At 35.8% G+C, this 21,916-nt stretch overlaps 2 long non-coding RNA genes across 2 annotated transcripts in view; one reads left to right on the top strand and one right to left on the bottom strand.

Annotated features, from left to right (window-relative positions):
- LOC128851956 (uncharacterized) overlaps positions 1-21,484 on the bottom strand; it is a 32,838-nt gene extending 11,354 nt beyond the window's left edge. The window contains exons 1-3 of the long non-coding RNA XR_008449477.1: positions 21,365-21,484; positions 16,053-16,179; positions 4,927-5,062 (exon numbers count right to left, since the gene is read on the bottom strand). This is a non-coding gene — a long non-coding RNA (uncharacterized LOC128851956). The remainder of the gene's footprint in view (positions 1-4,926; positions 5,063-16,052; positions 16,180-21,364) is intronic.
- LOC128851957 (uncharacterized) lies at positions 5,281-15,577 on the top strand. Its single transcript, XR_008449478.1, has 3 exons — positions 5,281-5,402; positions 7,527-7,569; positions 15,512-15,577. It is a non-coding gene; the product is annotated as an uncharacterized LOC128851957 (long non-coding RNA).
- Positions 21,485-21,916: the final 432 nt, after the last annotated feature.

Here is a 21,916-nt window from a genome sequence, read left to right as displayed (position 1 = left end):
ACTGGTATGTGAATAATTTTCTATTTACTAAAACCTAAGAGCACAGATAAAGTGGATCTGTTGACTGATCCTCTCATTAGCACCCTGCTCTGTGCACTGTAGTCAGACTTCGTAGGGTTATGCCCTCCTGGTGAGAAAAGTACATGTGCTGAGGTCACCTTTGAACAATGACTCATCTTTCTTTGTAGAGCAACCTTACTCCTGCTCCCTAACACACCCAAGGCCCATGCTAATGGTCATGTTAGGAAAAACTAAGTAGACAGCAAAAGCAAACCCAAATAATGACCAAAGGAAAAGAGTTGAGGTAAAATGGAGAAAATGAAAATATGGCCAAGCCAAAATAAATAAATTCATGGGGTTTTTATCATTATTTTTAGTGATGTTTATAGAAAAAAAAACTTTAGCAAAACCCAAACCAAACACCTAACCAAACCAAACCAAAAGAAAAGGAGAGAAAAAACAGTCCAGTTTAAGCATGTAAAGATAGAAAAAACTTTTCTCATGTAAATCACTATTTGTAGATCAGTATTTTCTACCATTTTTCTATGAGAGATTTTAACCATCACAACTTTAAAAGCTAGTCTATGGAAAAGGTTCTAGTTTGAGTAGTAAGTAGCTTGGACAATGCTGTTTATTTAACAAATTTTTCTAGATAAGCTAGAGAAAAAGGGAACTACCTAATTTGAAGTAATGTATGTAGTACATTGTAGTACACCATAGTACAATGAGACTACCCATCATTTAGTATAGATCCAAATTAATTACAAAACAGCATTAGTGGTTTTTTTGATTCATTCACTCTCTTAAATATCCTTGGAAACAAGGGTACAGTGCTCTATATCATAGCCACCCCCTAAGCGTTAGGACAAGACTGAATAAAAATATTTGATCCTAGTTGAAAAGGCAAAGCTGAATATTTACCCTTTGTTTTCAAAAAGCTATTTCTGCCTGTGCAGAATTCTTCTGGACTTTTCATGTTCTTCAGACTGTCAGAGTAGTGGAAAAAAGATTTCCATATCGTGAAACTTAGGCTCCAAGTGTTGTATACTATAAACACCAAACGCTTTAAATCTATTTTAAACACCTTGCTTCCAAGAAAACAAATGTTCTGTTTTCCCCTTTCTTTTAAGTAGTCTTCGTGCAGGAAAAACTATTCTAGAACACTCAAAAAATAAATGGCTGCCCTGTGATAGATGACTCAAGTGAGTCTGCTTAAAGTCTGCTACCTGTTTCCTCCAAATAATTAAAAAAAAAAAAAAACCAAATGTTTAGATAACAGGAAATGAATGGCTGTACTTGGAGTGTGTTTGGGAATATGATTGTGTTTTAATTTACAAGACTTTTTTGGTAATATGGAGTAAGCATTGACAAAAGCAAAGGAACTAAAAGCAGGTAGAAAGCAAATGAGTTTAACAAGTAAAAATTTAATTGTAGCAAGCACGTCACATGGGGCAATAATTTCTAGCCTTTTCTTTGGATTGTTGGCTAAAGCTTATAGACAGCATTCTGTTCTTAGGTATATCTCTGTAACCCCTTGACTTCTGTCTCTGTGACTCCTACGGGAATTTTGGTTCCATCAGAATTTCTTACAAAGATCTCACAGTCTTCTTGCACATGAAGCAAATATCGCTGGGAACCAGACCGCTCATTACTTTGCCTTGTGTACTTATTTATAATACTGCAGAATGAGTTAAAAATGATACATCTCTGATTTGTCACACAATGATGAGACGTGTCTCTTAACAGTTACAAGAATCGGGCGATAGGAGGGAAAGGGTGAAAACTCATGTAAAATGTACAGATAAGCATTTCAGAGAACTATTTCTCCACTTTTTTCTACTAGATTCTAATTATCTTAAGGAGGTGGAAATGATGAGGCATGCAGTAGCCAAGTTACCTATGCAAGGTCACACACGGAAAGTATGATTATGCAAGAAAAGGATCCAGATTTTCTGATTTAGGCAATAAAATCCTTCCTACTTGCTGAAAAGTAAGAACGCTTCATCTGACAATGTTGCTTTTTTAGACTTCTGCTTTCCACAAAATTCTCCTATTTATCAGATTGAAGTCTTAATAAAAGCAATTTTTATGTGAAAGGAAGAAAAAATAGGAAGGGGATTATATGGAATACAGTCCTATTATTGGATTCTTAAATTGATACCTTGGATATTATGTGAATCAGCACCCTATGCAACCCCGGCAGGAGCTTGTTCTACGTACTGCAGTGCTGTGGAAGTGACTGAGATTTAGCACTTTGGATTTCCTCTTAGGAGCTCATGAGACTTGAGGACGTTCCCAGCTTGACACTTAGTCAACATTTGTTGTTAGTATCCAGGCCTTCTGTATATGTTTGCAATTATACCCAATTATTCAGTACTATGGGCTGGAATGTGCCAACTGGACATTATTAATACCATTGGTTTGCTCAGAGATGTCATCCTGAGTAAAGTCTTTTGCAGCTGAAAATAGTTCTCTAATTAATTTTCTTACATTTTTATGTTTTTATGTGAAATAAATTGCAACAGTACTAGATTATCTGCTCAGCAAAAAAAGCTGCTTATGACTTGTAGTAGAGTATCACATCATTATATATGTTTAGAAGAGAACATACGTTAAAGTTAAGTCAGTATCGTTATAGCAGCTTGAAGATTGTCATTATTGACAATATCTTCCACCCTCCTTATGGTAATATTTTACATCATCTTAGCATACTGAGTCATGTGTGATGACTGGTTCAAAGAGCAAAGATACTTCCAGGTACATATTCAGTAAAAGAAATGTTTCTGTTTTGTGGCAGGATTTTGCACAGCACGTGACTGCAGCAGCAGGATTCCCTTTCAGCTCCTGTGATCGTGCTGGCTTGTTACCAGCCAGCATTTGCTAGCAGTGGACTCTTAGGGGTGAGATACAATCTTTTTTAACTAATCTCATACCTGAAGAGGAAAGTCACTGCTGAGACACATCACAGAACTGTAGAATCATAGAATGGTTTAGGTTGGAAAGGACTTTAAAGATCCAACTAGTTCCAACTCCCCTTCCATGGGCAGATACACATTCCATTAGATCAGGTTGCTTAAGGCTCCATCCAATCCTGGACATTGCCAGGGATGGAGCACCCACAACTTCTCTGGGCAACCTATTCCACTGCCTCACCACCCACACAGTAAAAATTTTTTCATAATGCCTGATCTAGATCTACCCTCTTGCGTCTTACAACTGTTATTCCTCATCTTTCTCTTCTCTGCCAAAATAGTACCCACTCTCTCAGCCTGTCCTCATATGGGAGGTGCTCCAGCCCTCTGATCATCTTCGTGGCCCTTCTCTGGACTCACTCCAACAGGTTCATGTTGGGATCCCCACAACTGAACACATAACACCAAGTGAGGTCTCAGAAGAGAAGAGTAGAGGGGGTGAAACACCTCTCTCCAGCTGCTATTCACACTGCTTTTGATGCAGCCCAGGATATGATTGGATTTCTGGGCTGCAAGTGCAGCCTGCAATTGCGCTTGGGATTGCTGCAACCCAGATGCGGGACCTTGCGATTTTCCTTGTTCAACTTCATGCGGCTTGCACAGGCCCACTCCTCAAGCCTGTCATAGACCTTCTGGATGGCATACCTTCCCTCCAGTGTGTCCACCATTCCACAGAGTTTGATGTCATCAGCAAACTCACTGAGGGTGCATTGAATCCCACTGTGCATGTCTGTGACAAAGATGTTAAACAACGGTCCCAATAATGACCTCTGAGGTCATTGAGCCATTGACCATTGAGCCATTGACCACAACTCCTCAAGTGAGACTATCCAGCTAATTCCTTATCCACCAAGTGGTCCATCCATCAAATCCATGTCTCTCCGACTTAGACACAAGGATATTGTGCCTGACAATGTCAAATGCTTTGCACAAATTCAGGTGGATGTCACCAGTTACACTTCTCCAGCAGTGCTGTAGCCCAATTGTATAAGGCCACCAAATTTTTTCAGGCATGATTTGCTCTTAGTGAAGCCATGTTGGTTGTCACCAACCACCTCTTTATTTTCCATGTGCTTCAGCAGAATTTCCAGGAGGATCTGCTCTATGATCTCGCTAGGCACAGAGGTGAGACTGACCAGCCTGAAGTTCCTTGGGACTTCCTTTTTCCCTTTTTAAAAAATGGTATTTGTGCTTCCCCTTTTCCAGTCAGTGGGAACTTCACTGGACTGCCACAACTTCTCAAATATGATGGATAGTGGCTTAGCAACTTCAACCGTCAGTACCACAGGACCTGTGGATGCATCTCACCAGGTCCCATGGACCTCGGCCATGTACCTCATGTACTGATTAATCATGAAGCTCTCTGTCCAGCTAGGTGCATGAGAAAATTCTCTATGTTTTTCCCATTTCCCCCACTCTTTACGGAGCAATTAACCTAAAATACTAGAATCTACCCAGGAGACAATTCTTTCATCAGCAGAGGAGATAATTAACAAGTTTAGCTAAGTGAAGGCTGTATGTACTGAATGAAAAAGCTTTGTGCATAGGGCTGCAGGGCAAGGTGTTGAAAAGCCGAGTAAGAAAAACTAATGATAGGATTAATCTAGAGAAAGAAATTTTAGGATATGAAGTATAAGGAAATGTAACTGAAAAAAAAAAAATCTTTACTTTTTGCTCTTTAATCTGTGGAACAATAAGCTGGCAAAATTAAATCAATAATTTAAAGCTGTGCTAGCAAAAGTCACAGAAAAAACATAATAAGCATGTCTCACTGCTTACAGGACAAGAAAATCTGAAAAAAAATAGATTGATGTATGTGCACTACTAGCACAGAGACCCAACATAATTGCATTGACTCTATACATAGTTAATATAACTGCATGAAGAACACAGGTTCAGTCAGTACAGTTTACACTAGTCCATGATTAGAGGGTAAAGAACAAATTGTTCTCACCCATGCAGTCTTTATACCATTCCAGCACTCTGAATTCCCATGCACTGACCAATCTGAGGTCCTTAGAGACATAATTCAAGAGTTGGATCTGCTTTCCAGTGAATCGGCTCCTCCATCTCCCAAAACATGTATATACCTAGATCAAAAAATTAAAACATGCCATGCCTATAGATCAGTTAAATCTAGCCTGCTGAGTTCAGAATTAATCTTTTGTAATTTTGGAAGTAAAATATCCTCAGCTTTCTGATAGATGTAATTATCCAGGAAAGGACATTTAACTTGAAAACACAACTTTTAAAAATTCCATAAACATATATTAAGCACATTTATAATCATAGTTGTCGAGGCATATGGATTTTGGACACTTTCATGATTTTATGTAATATTTTAAAAATATTTCTTCTAGATTGTGACATGAGGTTCCATCAACATAAGTTTGTTGAGCCATACATACAGGGGGCTAGAGTTGCATCACTGTAAGTAAATGCCAGATTTTCAGAGATATTTTCATATATGCAGACATAAGTACTTGAGCACATATATCTGGCTACATATAATTACACAAATCATTCCTTCTAACAAGTCTCATAACAGATTACTGGTGTTCTAAACTTGTAAAATCTACATATTAACATGAAATTCAAGCCCATCCTCCCCCTTTACAATCACTCTTTTCAACCATGTAATTTTTATTAAAAAAATAGTAGAAAGGAATAAATTTCCAGAAGAAAATAACAATAACTGAAATTTCAAACTCATTCTCCTCCTCTTCAGGAGTGGTAAACTCTTGAACATTTTTTCCTAATCTTTTTTGGACTGTGATCTGTGATAAAAAAGTAAAAACTACTGGAAACAATGCAGTGCAATGTGTTCTAACTAACAGCAATTGCAATTATATAAAAATCTTAATATATAAAAAGTCTCTTTTTTTGTTTGTTTGTTTCAGTACAGGAATAATCAAATGATTATTTGTCTCCTTTTGAAGTCATGTTTGGGCTGTAGAAAGCTATTGTGTTGACATTCAGAGACTATTAAGATTTTTTTAATATAGATTTCATTTAGCCAACGTGCTAAAGGCTGTTTTCAGAGCTGAATATTTCTATCTGAATCTGAGCAAGACCTTTCTTCACACCTATAGGTAGATAAATACATCTTAGTTAGTTCCATAAAGTATATAAAACTTGTGGAAAGGAAGTGAAATATTTAAAATAAAGTATAAATTTCATAAATTCAGTTACTCATGCAAAACTTTTTGCTGTCTGAAGTACTCTGGAATCACAAGTTATAACTGTAGTCATTCTACTATTAAATATGTGCTTTTAAAAATCTTTATTTAGGGCAAAACTGCCCTCTTTCCTCTTCCTTTTTCATTCCCCCTTTTTTGCTCCCCCTTTTTTGGTGGAATGAGACCTATGATTGGTTAGAAAATAAACAGTCTGTAATATTAGCACAATCATGAACATGAAAGATTACAGCTTACTAAAATCTGAAATGTTGCATAAAATGAATGGATAAATACTTGTAGGCCAGTCTTTAAAACCTAACCTGACCAATTCATGTGTATGGCTTTATACTCAGTTTCCTAAGTTTAACTTTAAAGTAGCTCCATCTACATTGGTTCTGAATAGTTAACAAATCAGAATTTGGCCATCTGAATTTGTACATTTTTTATCTGAGTTAGTGAAAGAATATTGGCGCTACAATGATGAAATTTGCTATTTATTGTTATATTTTCATTGATATGATGACCTTCAGAGACTATTACAAGATTTGATTAGCAGTAATGACTAAAGAAAAGTGCTGGAGATGATAGGAAGACACAGACTGTAATTTGCTTTGCTGGTTCAGTGTCCCTTTTGTATTTCTTTGTGCTTGGAGGGATTTTTGGATATACTTATAATTATGTGTTCAATATCGCATATACGACATAAGCATTTCTATAAAAAGACATAGAATAAAATAAATACCAGGTTAGTAGTTGGGCCCCAAGCTAGGTGGAGAAGTCATCTAAATGGAAAATTTACACTTCTGTATATTTTCCTGAATAAGCAACAACAACTTACACTTTTTTAGATATGTCATACTGAATGTGTAAATATGATTTTCATGATAATTAACTACTTTGGGTACTTACCAGCGATAACCCTGCATCAGCTAATCCTTTAAGCTACATAATTAGTGTGAGGATAAACCAACAGTGCTTAGCCTGACCTTTATTTTAAATAAAAACTGTTTCCATGAGCTTTGTACCGTGCAGCTATGTATGTTACAGCATGAAGTGTTCAAATGCATTTTAAGCATTAATACTTAACGTACTTCATACCTGTTTAAGGATCACAGAATCATTAGGTTGGAAAATACCTTTGAGATCATTAAATCCAACAGTACCTGTCCACTACTAAATCATATCTCTAAGTACTTCATCTAGTTATTTATTTTAGATTACTTGGAGTAGCTTAATACCTCAGTCCTTTTTCTAGATCAAGTTGCAGATATTCTCATTAAATTATTAACATTAGCTCATTTTAAGGTTTTTATCACTGTATGAATGATAGGAACACTATCAATATAGTAAGTGGCAATCTTTTTTGTCTTTTCAGACTTGATGAACTATTGGAGTAAAGCTGATAAACAAAACATGAGGTGAGAAGAATCAAAGCAGAGAATGTTAATTTTGAATATGTTATTTGCTTCCATGTGTGTATTTCTCTATATTATTAAAATTATATGCTTTTAAACTATTATCATAACAATCAAAGCTAGTCTGTGAACAAATTAGTATGATGATAATACTTTAAAGAACAATTAGCCATCTGAAAATATTATACTGATAAAATAGGTAAAATGAAATATCAAATATTAGTTACAACAGAACCTAAAGTTAATAGAACAAAATGTTCAGCAGAGGTACATCAACTAAAGCGTAGATACTGATGGAGCTAAATCAGTTTACTCTAATAATCATGTTGTCCTTATATAACTGTGACTGGAATTAGACGCGTACATTTCATTAAAAAATTTTAAATTAATATTTTTGTGTTAATTTTTGGAGCATATATTTTCAAAAGCAGATTTTGTCCCATGTTTGTTTCTAACCAAAGTTATCTCGAGGGCAATGGGTTCTGTCTTTGATGTAAATATTTGGTTAGGCCAAAGTGAGCACTTCTGGAAATTCTTGCTCTAACATTAACATTAAATTACCATACAAATACGTGTATTGTAGGATAAAACCAATTTTATGATATCATTGCAATTGAATGTTTTTCTTTGCTTTCATACTGCTATCTCTTAACTACTCAATACACAATTAACAGTTGTTACATATTTATAGTCTTTCTAATATATTGTGTTTTAGGGATCTATCTACTGAATATAAAAATGACGTTTTCTTAAAAGGCAGATGTTTCATTATATGGTAAAATATTTTTTCCTCTTAAAAGCATATTTAAATATTTATTAAATATTTTCTTAAAATTAAATATTTTCTTTAAATTAATGGAACATATAGAACAAATAAAGACTAATCAAGCTGTCATATTTATTAAACGTTTGACCATGGTTACTTGATGCCTAAATTTTAATTAACTGCACACATTTTGAAAGCTTTGCTGTTTTTTCTCTTGCTCAAGAGCTATTCTTCTATGATAGAGTAGAGTGGGTTGTTTGTAATATCTAATTGAGAAATACAGCATTCAAGCTGTGTGTAGGTGATACATGAATTTTTCACCCCTGCTGACAACCACATTGACTTCTGTCTAATTCTTTAAACTGATTCAATCAAACTCATGCTGTTTATGCTTTTAATTGATTGAATTAAAATGTCATTTTAAACACTTAATCACTCCACTAGGCAGGATTGTGTTTGCCTACTCTATGCTCAATCCAGCACAAAATAAGCACAGATTTCTTAGTCACAAAAGACAAAAAAAATTGTTCCTTGATCTCTCAGTCTCCCTTGTTTGGTAGCCTTATATAAGCACCTTGCAAAACAGCTCTCTCTTTTCTTGCAAAGGAGACTGTAGATGTCTAGGAGATGTAAATTCATAGTAAACTAGGATTTTTCAGCCTGTATTTATTAATTAAATATATATTTAGTAACATATTTAGTAATACATATATGGAGAAATAGTGAACTGCTCTGTCTCTTCTTCCATTGCAGTTTCACTCTCACTATTTGCTCTCTTCCAACTTAACTGTCTTTGCCTGTGGCTCATTCACAAAAATGAGTTTTTGCTATCATTGTATTTTAACAAATAACCCTATTACGATTTTCTAATGATGCTTTTTGTGTTTTTCTATATATTATGGCACCAATAAATATTTTCATTTCTCTATGGTAGCTCCATAAACATATTTTAAAATGCTGACTATATTTATCTTATCTTTTGATAAGTTGCAGAGATATGTGACAAAAACAATTTTGTGGGAGGCAATATGAATATGCCACAGACACGGTTCACCCATAGATTTTCTCTTATTCCCTCATCAATGCTACGTATATTCAAACTTCTCTGAAGCTTAAAATATTGTCCATATATAAATAAGACTATTTAATATAGAATTCTTCTGAGTTTGCTCCAAATATGGATACTTTTTTGTCTGAATGAAATTTTTAGTGGCTTAGGAGAAGCAGTTATTTGCTCTGAGGTAGTAAGGAACTTTGAACATATCTTTGCTTCAAAGAGTCACTGTCTCATGAGTTCTATGCTTGATACCTCCAAATGATATCAAGTGTGCATATCTACAATGTTATTATATTTGTTTCTAATTTTACACCTGAAATCACAACCTGAGCCATCAAGCCATCAAGCTGCATTCTTCTCTTTGTATCTTTCTTCAGTGCTAACAAGGATTTGCATGCAAAATTAGGCCCTTGGTTACAGATGAAATTCCATTACTTTCAAATTATGTCCTTAGTGATAACTCCATAATTTCATAACCTTCATTTTGACAGTATATCTGTAACTAAATAGATTTTAATCCTGATCCAAAGGTTATTGAACACAATGAATATCTTTACACTGACTTAAATTAGCTTTAAATAAGGCCTTTATTTAACAACACTGTTAATGAAGTTCAAGAAGGATTTAGGCACCTCTCGCTCTCTTAGCTATGCTGGCTAGCAACAACAATAAAAAGTATTAATGATTCTTTTTTTAAGAAGGGAAATTTAAAACAACTATCTGAATAAATACATGAAAAAATCAATGTCTTACAAATTTACCCTTAAAAGCTATGTAGCAAAGAGATACACTTCTATGCAAAAAAAGCACTGGTTTTGAGTAATCACAGTGTGTAACAAAATTGTACTTCAGGTTTTCATAAGTCTTATTTCTTCAGCATAGGTATAGACATACTTAACACCAAAAAGAGACTAAAATTTAATTAGCACATATTTTTAAAGAAAAAGTGGAGAAAATTATCCAAATGATATATATATTAGGTTGGTGCCAAACTAATTGCTGGTTTTGTCATTGTAAACTTTGATGCTTATTTTTGATTAAACTTTTATTTAACTGTGCTCATGTACTCCACCATTTTAAAACATGAAATTCACTCTACTTATGGTAATGGTTTTGTTTTCACTGTTTATTCTTTGTTATATTACACTGCCAAATTAAAGGTAGAAAAACCCAAATTTGAGTGATTTTGTTCTACTAGTTAAAAAATGGCTGTAAAAGAGCAGAAACTACTAGTGATATCAACCAAGTATTTGATCAGGGACAATCAACAAGCATATAACTTGACACTGGTTCCAAAAATTTCATAGTGAAAGCAAGAGCTGTGAAGATGAGGAGAGTTGTAGAAGTATTTCTGTGTTAGATGACAACCGATTGAAGAAACAGGAGACCTGAATGCCCAAGATATGGAGAAGGCTGAGGTACTCAATGACATTTTTGCCTCAGGCTTCAATGGCAAGGCCTCAAGCCACACCTCTCAAGGCGCAGAAGGCAAAGGAAGGGACTGGGAGAATGAATAACCACCCACTGTAGGAGAAGGTCAGGTACAAGATCATCTAAGGAATCCGAAATTGTACAAGTTCACAGGACATGAGATCTTTGCCCATGGCAGGGTGGTTGGAACTAGATGACCTTTGAAGCTTCTTTCAACACAAACCATCCTAACCTTCTGTGATTCTATGATTCTATGATTGAAACGGAGGCAAATAAAACAGCTTGAGAGGTTTTAGAAGAACTAATTGTTGACTATTCAACAGTTGTTTGACATTTGCTCCAAACTGGAAAATCAAAAATGTTTAGCAATTGGTTGCCACACAAGCTGAATGAAAATAAAAAAGAAAAAAAAAATATTTAGAATACTCTGCACTTCTGTGCAACAAAATCAGCCCATTTCTTGATCACATTGTGACACATGATAAAAAATGGTTTCTGTACAAGATACGAATGTTCCGTGCAGTGGCTGGACTGAGGTAAAACACCAAAACATTTCCCACAAGAAATATACTTCAGCGTATTCTTAATTTGGATTTTATCTGAATTTAAATAAACACAAATACTTTATATAAAGAATTTGGCTGTCTGTTTTTTAAACCTTATGATCAGGAGAAAAAAACTCCTCTATGAACTATTTTTCATTCCATAAATTACTGTTGCCATGACTACATGAGTAGCTTTTAAGGTGATGTCCCTTTTATTTAATGTATTTTTAGAGCTTTAGTTACCCTAACAACAGGGTACATTTAAAACAACTTCCAACAAGTTAGTTCCTGTTTGCAAAGAAAATCTTGTCTTTCTTTTTTTCTTTCCTGATGAAGAACTTGAGTGATTGATGGAAAGGGTAAAAGACACAAAGTTTGAAAAATGTTTCACATATTTATCTCCCCTCAATAGCTGTAGTCCAGCCAGCAGCAAGTATTTTATATTGATAATTTCACTAGATTTTTGCTAGGAGTAGATCAGATGATCAAGATGGAGGAGTATGACAAATATTTTTGGCTGCATGCCACAGTGATTTGTTATGGTATTTAAACAGATTTATATTTTTAAAACAGGCTGTATTTTCTGTGTAATCTGCCTTGCTTCAATTAATAATGCAGAGTAACACATTGCCAGGCTCCATTCCTATAAGAAGAAATGTTTACTTTTTCTTACTCAAACCAGTGTCTTTGTAAGACATGAATAACATAAATTCCTAGAATAAGCATCCATCTCACTCATCCTTTAGTGGTAAATAGCATAAGTCAGTGGAAGAGTGTAAGAAATGGGTTGGTCATTCTTTCCTGCTACACTTTTCCACTTTACAATTGTATGTAGTACAGGTTAAGCAGAAATGGTAGCTTTTATTTTGATTAATTCTGTATCCTTTAATTGAATCTATTTATTTATTTATTTATTTATTCCAGGTTTTTTTTAATATTTGGTGAAGATCTGTGAATATACTCCATTTATTCTGAGAAGAATCTATTCCTTATCTTTGTTTTAAATTTGCCACCTGCTTCTTTAGTTTATGGCTTCTTTTAATTTATGGCTTTTAGTTACACTGGAAAAGCCAGTGAATAGTTGTTCTCTGTTCAATTTCTCCATGCCAGTCTAGGTTTTGGAGACCTTTATCTTCTGTTGCATCTTCCAGGCTGAAGAATATTATTATAGTATATATACTCTGAGTGTATGGACTGTTAGATTAATTTAAAACTAAGTAGATTATTATCTTCAAAGGTGATGGTTAATGACTTGATGTCTGGTGGCTGATGATTAGTGGAGAATCTCTGGAGTTCATATTAGTCAACAGATGTTTCATGAAGCTCATCAAGAATAATGATATGCATCATAACCAGCTGAAAGGCCAATTACTAATCTGATAGCCTTCTATGATGGCATACCTGGCTGGGTAGATGAAAGGAGAGTGGTGGATGTTGTCTACTTCGACTTCAGCAAGGCTTTTGACACTGTATTCCATGACAGCCTCATAGATAAGCTTAGGAAACATGGGTTGGATGAGTGGACAGCAATTGAGAAGTAGCTGGATGGCAGAACTCAGAAGGTTGTCATCAGCTGCGAAGAGCCTAGTTGGAAGCCTGTAGCTACCAGTGTTTCCCAGGGGGCAGTGCTCAATCCAGTCTTGTTCAATAACCCATGCACCAGTACAGGTTAGGGAGATGACTGGCTGGAAAGCAGCTCTGTGGAGGACCTGGGAGTCCCGGTGGACAACAAGTTGACAACCATGAGCCAGCAATTTGTCCTGGGGCCAAAGAAGGCCAATAGTATTGTAGGGTACATTAAGAAGAATATGGCTAGTAGGTCAAAGGAGGATATCCTCCCCCTCTACTCTGCCCTAATGAGACCCCATCTAGAGTACTGTGTCCAGTTCTGGGCTCCCCATTTTAAGAAAGACAAGGAACTACTGGAGAGTGTCCAGTAGAGGGCCGCAAAGATGGGTAGGGGACTAGAGCATCTTCTTATGAGGAAAAGTTGAGAGACCTGTGTCTACTTAGCCTGGAGAAGAGAAGACTGAGAGGGGATCTTACCAATGCTTATAAATATCTAAAGGGCAAATGTCAAGAAGATGGAGACAGACTCTTTTAAATGTTGCCCAGTGATAGGGCAAAAGCCAATGGCTACAAACTGGAGCACATGAAGATCCACTTCAACACAAGGAAAAAGTTATTTACTGCAAGGGTGACAGTTCATCCAGGTCCAGATCATTAGGGAAGTCCACGACTGATTAACAAGATCCAAGGTAAAGCTAAGAGGTTAGCCTGCAGCAGGATTAGGCCTGACAATGGTAACTATGATCAAACACATACTCCTATCTGCCAGGCAAATCGAATCACTAGAAGTCTGATGACAACCTGTGAAGTCAGACCACAGGTCAGGGGTTCATGGCCAGACACAGAGGCAGGACACATATGGGATATCTCAGACCAGGACTAAAGGTCCTAGCTTGAGTTTATATGGAGCCCCTGTCTAACAGAAAGAGGTTTGAGGGATGGAGGGCTATTATGAGAGGTGTTCAGTGCCATTAGGGCCCGAGTGCCCTCAGGAAACTGCAATGAAAGGCCATACCTGGAATATTGTATCAGGAAAAATGACAGGAATAAAGTAGAGAAATGTGAAGAAACTGAAAACCCAATAGCTGACGGGTACAGAGATGGCCATGGGTCTAAAACATATCTCTGTATAGAGTGCGTAAAGGAGCTCAAACTCTTTAGTCTATTAAAGAGAATGATTCACCTCTGCCATCAGTCTTATCTGGGTTTTTTTGTTTGTTTGAAGTAACCCACTTAATTATGCAGAGCATAGTAAGCTGCTTACAGATGAAATGGCAAAAGAAAATAGTTTACTTTTCAGAAGCACCTCTTAGTGGAAAAAATTTTGTGAATAAAATTTTTCAGGCAAACAATACCACACTCTTGTCAATGTTCTTTTATCAATCTGCTCCCTTTAAATGAAATTCCCTTTTTAAACTTTACTTGGAGTAGTTTCAGGATGAAATCTTTGAAGATTTCAGGTTAGGGCAACACACACCATAATGTTCCAGAATCCACAGCATCTGCATGGAAAATTAGGTCATTTTAATGAACATTAAGTTGAAAATTGTTCTCAACAGCATCACCTCAGTCACTCTTCATGTCCTTAGACTCTACAAGTCATAGAACAAAGTGTAGTCTGTAGTCCTGATATACACCCATCTCTCTAGGTTCCTGCCCTATATACCTTAGCTGAACCTTGTCTCAGTGTTTTCACCTGAAATCTTGAACAAAATTCTCAGGACTTTTAAAGTGGATTTATTTCCCCTTGTGTTTTTTTCCTGCTTGTTCATGAGCACTTACATTACCTGTGTGGACTCGTAAGTTTTCCTTCCCTACAGCAGTATCTCTGGCAGCAGCAGGACCTTTTGGGGAGGGCTAAAGCTCCAGTATGTTTTTTCTTAATTTCCCAAATAAATGAAGAAGGAAAACCTTTCAAGACGTCTATCTGCTCTTTCTTCACAAAGCTCTTATGACAGTGCTTGAGCTCAGCCAGTTCCACACATAGAAAGGGTGGAGGAGGGTGGAGGCATGCTCTATGGCATCTCCTATCAAATCCATGGGGAGGCTGTGCAGCTCCCAATTCCCTGGGGTACAGCCAGCCCGCAATATGCCTTAACAATATCTTATTTTAAAGAAGTTTTTATAGAAATCATAACTATCTTATATTTGCTATTTCTCCTATGACAATGATCCATAGTCAGAAGTATACTGTATGCAAGTGAATAACTGCATGTAGGAGCTGTTGATAGATCTTTTACAGAACGATAATCAAAAAAGACTGAGTCTGGTAAAACCTTGGAAAGTAATGTAAAGAGGGTGTGATAAGGTACCTCGAAGTTTCATGATTTGTTTTGTGAAAATTAAGTAAGTGGAAATCCAATTTGCCACTTGATCACAAAAGCCTAAATTCTTAATTTCTCATGCAGTTAACCAAGTCAAGAGTTTTGATACACCAATAAACACATTATCAGTAGAATTTCCATGATTATAGTAACATGGCTTACCACAAATATTTTTCAAATTTAATAAAGCACATCATGTTGAATAGCAAGCAAGAAAACAGATGACTTACTAACACTCTGTTTCCATTTGTAGACAGGGAAAAGATGGGCGTATACAAAAAGACTGAAGCAAAATTCAGCTGCAATACCTGAAAACAGGTATGTTTTCATGGAAGAAAAAAGAAGAAAAAAAAAATAGAAATATAGGTACAATTATAGCGATTTGTAAAAAAAAAAATACCATTGGGACACGATAAATTTAGACGTAAAGATGCTTTACACTGAAATTACAAGTGTTCATATATATTGCAATCTTGCAAGAACATTAAATGTGATAAAAAGAGGGAATCCCAAATGAAATAGTGACAAATTGGAAAATTTACTCTTCAAAAGCTAAGTGCAAAGTAGGGTAAATAAGCGGGACACTGAACAAAGTAACATTGAAGAAATGAAACTGTAAGTCCATAAATCAATATTCTGAGATCGGTTATGCTATACTGAGGTGGTGTGTTCATTTAACTGGAAACTTCTGTGAATATTCTCAGCCAATAGAATTTGATCCTTTATAGCAGTAAACGATTAGAATGTAGCTTGTGTTTGTCATGTGTCAACTAGTCTTTTCCCACAATACTTACTGGATAGAATTCAACATAGAGGGAGACCCAGGAGTTATTCTCAGAAGGCAGTTTGAATGAAGCCATCTTGTTTCAGGAGCTGAGAGAGCTTATGAGCATCTGATAAGGTTCCTCCTTGTCAACTGACCTGTGCCAGAGAATCTTGTCAAAATGTTTAATGTACGATTGGAATTAAGCTCTAATGTTAGATTACCAACTAAACACGATAAAGAAGGCCCCTTAACACTGAGCAATCATATCTCAGAAAAGTGGAGACAATTTAAAAGTTGGAGAAAGATTTCCAAACAAAATTTAGTAGTACATAGATGCAGAATGTTTTAAAACAAACATTTCAGATTCATGGGTTCCCCTCTATTCCCCATTCGCTTTTGACAAGGTGAAAAGAAAGAGCTTAATACATAGTCAAATAAAAGATGGCTAAGACATAGGCTTAAAAGAGAGTAGTATCTTCTAGACAGTTTGAGGTAATGGTTTGCAAACATTTTGAAAGGAAAAGTGCTTTTGTCATGAAAATTAAAATTATGATAATGTATCATCAATGGAGGGAGCTAACACCCACAAATACAAAAGCAAGAAAACTTAACTTTGGTGCTTCCATTATCTAATTTACTATGTTGAATCTCTGCTTATAATGTTGCCTTTTCTTTCTTCCTTTACAGGCGTCTAATTTTACTATGCATTCAACTTTGTATCCTTCTTGTCTTTGACCTTAGTTTCCTTTTTTTCCTTTACCAAAAATAAATTTGCTAGAATTGCAGATAATAACAAATATTGGAGAACTAGATGACACAGTATATTCAGATATTTCTTAACTACTTTTGGTAAAATCTTCATAGGTATCTATTAATGAAGTTAAACTATTGCTGTGTGAAGACAAGTGCTATCGTAAATCAAAATCTGACTAAAATAAAGCAAAACAAAACGTGAGAATGATTACTTTGCTTTCAACGGGAAGAGGTTGACTGGCTTAAAGGAAGAACCAGTGTTATGTGGTGTGGTATTCACTGATCTGGAAAAGGTGAAAGCAGTGATAGTGGAAAATCAAATAAAATAAAATGTTGATTGAGAAGGAGGAGAGGTTCCAAGGAGACCTAATAGACATTAATGAATAAGAACCATGGAGAAAAGTCAAAAATAATAGAAAGAAAATAATGCAAAGGAAATTATTTGAGTATTTGTACACAGGATTGAAAATTTAGTTGTATCAGATCGGGGTATGGATGTTTGCATTGTACTGAGTATGTCAAATGCAATAGCTACAATAACAGCAAAAAACACGCCTAAGTGGAAATTTAAATCAATGAATAATATAGAAAAGAGCTATGCTCCTATGCTTTCATCTGTAATGCATGTTCATTTTTGGCCCATAGTAAGCAAATTTTATTGGGCATTCAGTGTTAAAGAACTATTAAAACTGAAAAAGCTGTTCATTTCAAGAAACTGAAAAGATTGTTAGTGTGATCCACTGGTTCACTTAGAGTGAACCAAGATGATGTGTAGGGAAAATACATGTGCTGTACTATCTGCTCCTTTTTCTGTGCCTTTCACATTATATTTTTCCCACTTTCCTCCTCATTATATTTACATTATCAATGCACTTTCATTTTTGCTAGAAAGAGTATGGAACTGGTGAGAGTTTTCTAAACGATCACGATCAAGCTGCACAAAGTGCCCTCATTTGGCCTGGAGGATATGAGCAGAATATTAACTTTATTTAAGAGTACATTTCGTTGAGAGATGATGCACAAGGTTATATAAATGAAGAATATGCAGAAGGAGATGGAAGTATTTTACCTGAAAATCCAATTCCACTTACTTTCCTTTTAATAAACATTGGTTAAAAGAATGGTAATCCACAGTGAAAGCCCACAAAAGTAGAAAAAACTCTATGTACATGTGTAAACAATTTATACATGCAATCTATCTTAAATGTATGTATGAGTACATTTAATCATTGTTAACACGAATATAGCTGAACACTTATACATAAGTGCTTGTATAACCTTAAAGATAAATGTGAAACTCAGAAACATATAGTAATATAGTTAAGCACAGCAGTTCTAACAGGAAATTTTATTCTCCTATATTTCTATAGTGAGTTCTTTAATTGCATAATCTAGCTATATTTATCTGACGTAGGATAGTTAAGAATGTCATAAATGACATCAAATCTAGCATTTTGCCAAACTGGAGATGGATTAGTTCTGATATGTTTCCTTTGACTAAAAGTAAAGCAATATTGTTAAAAAAAGAAATGTTTCTAGCAACATCTACTTCTTGCAAGCTCATCCTGTGTTTAATTCAATTTCACCTCAAGACATATATTTCACATCTGTCATTATTTTGAGTTTAGTTATACTACTTAGCCTGATATTCCTGAATATATTCATAACTATTTCTTTCATAATTTCTTCCACTGTACTATTGGCATGATGACATGTATATGTTTATTGGATAAACCCTTACACATGTGGAGTTTTTCATCATTAAGCAGTGCCCCCTATTCTGTTCTGATTTAAACCTGAAGTCCATGATCGAGAATGATTTTGAGGAATGAACGATGGTTTAGCCCTAATTATCATCAATTTTATCACTGTAAGGTATCATACATAGCTGTCTATTATTGGCAAATATTGATATCCATTCTAATCAATAGACTAGTTGTACAATTTTGACATAACCTCTCTGATGAGTCTAATGTGAACTTTTGCTGGAGCTCCTGTGATACTGGCAACTTTTACAGCTTCCCCTATTAGGGTTTTAAATTATTTTTTCTTCCTATCCTATGTCAGAACACCAATTTCCTTTCCTGCTGTTAATGTTTTCCTATCTATAAGTGTAATTGCTGTATTTAAAATCTAATTCCCAGATCTGTTGTTTGTGGTATAACTGTTTTCTCTCTGTGGAGCATGAAAGTATACTATTCATAGAAATCTTCTTTGGATTGAGTATGGCTATGTTTGAGGATAGCAGGCTATCCTCACCTTATCTTCCTTCCTTTCATCTTTCCTCGTCTGCTGTTGAATTTATGACTTTGCTTTGCTCAGAGGTAGACACTCTGCACTTGATGAAGTAAATTAAAGTTTATCTTTTCCTTTCACGTTACTATTCTATATCCCCAAATCTTTTTTTATCTGAAATGCCCCTCCCCACTTAAAGCATAAATGTCTTTACTTGTTTTGCAGAGGGCCTGTATATCTGTTTTGTATACCTGTAGTTTCACGAGATGCCACCTATTTCTTTACGCTATGAAAATCAGTATTTAATGAATTTATATCTTCAACGCTCCCATATGTCCTATTATCCCTCAGAGTAATTATTCTCATGTGTTCTTTGTGAAGCACTTTCAGACAAGTAAAGAAAAATTTTCTTGCCCCAAAAATAAAGTATATTGCTGCCTCCTTTGTTCTGCCTACTAACAACCTTCTGATTTAGTATAGTTTCAAATATCACCTAATTTAGAATTCTAATCACAGTGTTATCTGGTAACTGTATGCAGATGAGGGACAGCTGCAGTTTTTGAAATAGGTACATGAAAAATCAAAGATTTTAAAATAAGAAGAGAAGAAAGAGAAAAAGAGGCACAGGAATATGACTAAATTAATTTGTTAGATTGTGGGTTTGTTTTTTGGGGTTTTTTTGGTAAGCTATATGTGATTCACAGCCATCACCACTTTAAAGTACATTTTCTATTTGGAATGTTTCTAAATGCTGTTGACACCTAGTAAAACCCTTAATAATTGGAAACACAGGATAAAAGAAAATGATCACAGTATTAAGATGTAAGCTCTGGAGTGTAAGAGAGGAGGGGAAATGAAAATGCGAGAATGACCGATATTTTCCAATGTAATGTACATCATATGGATTAAAAGGGGATCTTCTGAGTTTAGGATTCTGGGAAGACTGCTATCCAAACCTTTGAAATGGGAAGATCCTCAAGATTTATGACAACAAACAAATATGCCAATACACACAAACTAGAGGAGGTAATAATTCTAAAGCTTATTGGTATTTAGAAATTATGTAATCAAGTTTGCTATGCATAGGAGATATGTATACATCAAGAAGAAATACACAGTCAGTTTATTAGTATGTACCTTACTAAATATTCCCAAGAGAAAAGAGAACCATTGAGAGGTTTCTTTGTAGGAAAAGCTGTTTGCCTGTTTTATTTCCAGCTGAGAAAAAAACAAACACATCCCACGGTCACTAATTTAATCTTCACTGCAGGTACTAAGAAACAGAACAGTCACTTCAAAGGGATTTCATGGGCATCACATTATGTTTTCCAGTAGGCAAATAAAAAAGTCAGATCTCAGTAAGACCTGGTTCATTGCTGCTTAACACTAGGGTGGCCTTCTTAAAATATGCCAGTAAAAAGATTTACAAATGTCCTGTGGTCCATTAAGCAGGTGTTAGATACAGAGATACATTTCTATCCGGCAGAGCTGCGAAGTTACTATCGTCGTTGTACTGATCAGTCATTTAACACAGATAGCTATCAGCGTGCTATCTCATACCAGAGCTATTGCAGGGGAGCAAGAGAACGGGAAGGTATCTGCAGCAGAAGAGACTTTGCTCGCGCAATAATTAAGAAAAAGGTTTACATGAGCCTGCATTGTCTCAGTTAGTTAAAAAAAAATATTCATTAATGGAATGTTTAAATCCAAATATGCAATTTAACCGTTATTAATATAGTGCATTTGAAATGCAGCAATATGAAATATTAAATTTACATGAAATAGTTATTTGTCATTAAAAAAAAGTATTATGATCAGTTGTGTAAGCCTCTGGTAGCAACTTAAAGTCTTACAAAAAAAATAATAGAAATAAGTCACACACAGGCGTTGCTTTTTCCCTCGAAATACCTCCCTAAATTCTGGCAACCAGAGGTTCAGCAGTTTTCAGAGCTGATTATTTTCATCAGGTCCTTCTGGTTTCATAGGTCTTGATGCAACTCCCTTCCTTCCACAGTTCTGTTTAATTCCGCTTAAAGCCACTTATACTGGAGGTCCCACAGTGTCCTGATGTGGGCAGTTTTCCCCCGGGCGGCGGTGCCCGGAGCGAGTGGCTGCCCGGCCCCCGCCGCCAAGCGCCCCCCCGGCTCGGGCCCCGCCGCATGGGCAGCACACAGGGAACGGCCGGGCGGGAGAGCGCCCTGGAGGGACCCTGGATAGGCGGACAACACAGGAACATCGCCCGGAAAGCACTACGAAAAGTACCGTCAACAGAAGAACAAAGCAGACAACAGCAGCCTTCTGATGCCCAAAGAAGGAACGGGGGCTGCGCGTGAACAGCGAGGGATCAGTTACCTGTTGAGCGGTTATTCTGACGTTTAAGCGCGGGGACAGTTGTTTGTAACCAATCAGATAACACCGTGTGTTTTGAAATTTAGCAGAGCTGTCTAAAAGCAGCCTGGTTTTGCAAGAAAGGGTCTTCTGTCAATACAAGTCCAGGAGCCCGTGCCTCAATCCCCTCATGCTAAACTCAATGGTGCGTTTAACTAGCATGTTAACTAGTGTTTTTCTTTTTAACCCACTGTTTGATTGTTACATCGATTGCTGCTTACTTCTTGAGCTGAGTAGCAAGTACGGTTTTCCTATTTAGCTGTTTCGTATCATGTTTAGCTGTTTCGTATCATTTTTAGATCTCTATTAGACCTTCTTTCGACTACATATTTTCCAGATTGACATACACGATCTATTTAATATCCCCTGATACGGCATTATTCTCCTTTTTTCATTTCCCTTTCAGAGAATCGCACAAATCTATTTCCACTTCAGTGATTATTTCGTCACTGTTTTCTGTATCTTTTCTAGTGCATTTGGAAACAGGAAGTTTAGACTTCAACAGAACATTGAAGA

This window comes from Cuculus canorus, chromosome 4 (assembly GCF_017976375.1).
Source record: "Cuculus canorus isolate bCucCan1 chromosome 4, bCucCan1.pri, whole genome shotgun sequence".
NCBI lineage: Eukaryota > Metazoa > Chordata > Aves > Cuculiformes > Cuculidae > Cuculus > Cuculus canorus.
The sequence above is the reverse complement of the archived record's forward strand: the minus strand, read 5'-3'. Positions and strand labels throughout refer to the sequence as shown.